This window comes from Lactuca serriola, mitochondrion (assembly GCF_051521515.1).
Source record: "Lactuca serriola mitochondrion, complete genome".
NCBI classification, from domain to species: Eukaryota; Viridiplantae; Streptophyta; class Magnoliopsida; order Asterales; family Asteraceae; genus Lactuca; species Lactuca serriola.
In genome coordinates this window covers 112,501-115,000 of record NC_042378.1, presented here as the reverse complement: position 1 = coordinate 115,000, position 2,500 = coordinate 112,501, and the positions used below count along the sequence as shown (strand labels likewise).

At 45.9% G+C, this 2,500-nt stretch overlaps 1 annotated feature.

The window, feature by feature from the left end:
• Window positions 1-2,032: part of a repeat region (second copy of large repeat N) that runs on past the window's edge.
• Window positions 2,033-2,500: the final 468 nt, after the last annotated feature.

Genomic DNA, 2,500 nt, shown 5'->3' with positions numbered 1-2,500 from the left:
AGATACTACGTGGATAACAAAGAGTAGTAGTACTATCCGTACGTAATAGGAAGAGTTCTCCTACCAAAAAGTATTTGAGAATACCCTGAAGTAACGAGCTAACGAAAGGCTTAGAATCAATGCTTTGACCGGGAATGTCGAATCAAAGAACGTATTGTGCTAGGTCCTAGTCATTCTTACTGACTTAGCTAATTCAATTCTTTCTTCTGGGAAGCCCTTTTTCTAATGAGAATTCAATACCTTTCTAATGAGATGTGATCTGTCTAGGGCTAGCTGAACTAAGCCTCATCTGAGGAGGAAAGTTTGCAGCTTGATTCCTTCTTAGTTTTGGGATATGATTCTTCGCATCTCGAAACAAAAGAGGTTTTGCTCAAAGGCTGACGTAGAAGAGTTTCGGTATTCAAATGATCTCTTCCTATTCCACGACATTTATTGGATAACTTATCCCAAGGAGTGAAGCTACAATAGACCCAATTCATGTTCCTCCGTCAAGATCAAGATGAAGGGGGGGAGGATGAGATCTTTAGGCTGGTTAGTGGGGGTCCATGGCTAAGATGGAATCTTCACCTTTGCTTTCAAGCTATCAAAGCCGGGAACCAAAGACGTTTAGGATCGATTCCTTATTCCCCAAAGGGAGTTGTTTCCGACCATCCTAAAGAGAATCAAGATATCCCAGGAACCGGAAGAGACTGCTCAGGATGAATGTCTGGGTAACAAAGCCGAGGAGGTGTAGTCAAGGAGATAACTCCCGAGGAGAGTGATTGGGCCCAAACAAAGAAGGGAGGATCTGGAAGAGAGGGTTGATACTGGGTCAACTATGGCAGTGACTGAGGGGGACTTGCTCTGTGATAAACAAATGACTCCAAACAATAACCTCAAGGCAGCCAATCCTAATAAAAGAGGTGAACCTGAGAAGAGCAGTAAGAGTAAGCGTTCAGGTGCTGGTGCTATGACCTTAAAGGTGGAAGATCCTCCCCTGGTTCTAACCACCCTGAATGAAGAGTGGGCGAATAAAATGAAGAACATATAAGAGATGTTGAATTCTAAGAAAGAGGGGGGATGGGGAAAGTCAAGGCCAAAGAACAAAAGACAAATAAGGGCTGCACAAGACTAAAAACCAGAGGCAGCGCTAAGGTGCGAAGGGAATGTAAAAACAACAATAGTTCCACATTAAGGTCCTTATATGGAATGTCAGAAAGATCGGTAAAGTCGAGAAGCATAGAGAGGCCTTTTAGAGCACAAGAGGCAGATTTTATTGGCTTGGTGGAAAGCAAAGTGAGGAGTGGAAAGGCGGCCAGAATTACCAGATGCTTGAGAAAGGATTGTAGTAAAGCCATTACTGTGGAGAATGAAGCCGGGAACGGCAGAATTTGGCTGATCTGGAATATAACTATGACATTAACGAGATATATAGATCTGATCAGGCTAGATCTTGTAGCTGCTGGGGGAAGGAAGGAAAGTAGGGTTTCCTTCCAGGACCGGAGAAGGTAAAACTCTGGGCGGGATGCCAGGTTTCGCCTACGCTACGGTTTCACAAGATTGAACCTTCTTTGTTCAACCGAAGAAAAGGAGTTCCAGAACACGAGGGAATGTACTTTCATCCCCAGGACCGCCCCGTCTATGTACTCGGGGCCTCCCCCGATTGCTGGAAGATGCGCGCGATACGATAAAGGCCCCTGGGAGAAACCAATGAAAAGCCAGGGTAGAGCCTCGGAGCCGGCCCAAGCGAAGATCGGCACTCGCAGGCTTGAGGAGCAGCCCGAAAAAGGGAAAGCCGTGGAGACGGCAGACTCGCCAGTCAGGCACACCGTGAGGCTGACTACAGCAGACCGGGAGGTTACAATTCCTGTTTTCCTGTTTCAATTTCCGGGAGTGAATGTAGGAAGTGCAGACGGTGGATCAGGTGTGAACATTCAACCAAAGGCGTCTTGGGGATCGGCAATAGCTAAGCATTGTGGCCATCACAGTTCCAGCTACGTATGGCTGGCGTACAACCTACGGGCTTCTTAGACAAAAGAAAAACAAGAAAAAAGTCTGCCTTCTTTGGTACCTTTAGTCCAATCTTAGACAAAGAGCAAGGAGGATATGAAGCACTGCTGGGTAGACCATGGCTCCAACCAGGTGGTTCATGACTGGGCTAAGAAAAAGAGTCTCAAGCAGGGAAACGCAGGATGGAAGGCGGAAAAGGCTTGGCTTTGTTTCACAGAAAAAGGACTAAGGAAATTGAGTTTTCGTAGTGGTGATGCTGGCGTCAGTTGACCCGGTTGATAAATAAATAAAGATTTTTTTCATTTATTTATATGCAAGATCGAAGACGCGATTCGCGCGGGTCTGCTTTTTTTTTAAGAAAGCAAGGAGGTTATTTGTTCGCTGGGCGATTCAGCGAGCCAAATCGCACTAATGCGATTCATTCGCCTACTATCCTATAGAGCAATTCAACCTCTTAGTAAGACTAGGGCTAGGAAAACTCATTCTATCTGGGGCCAGGTAGGTGAAGCGT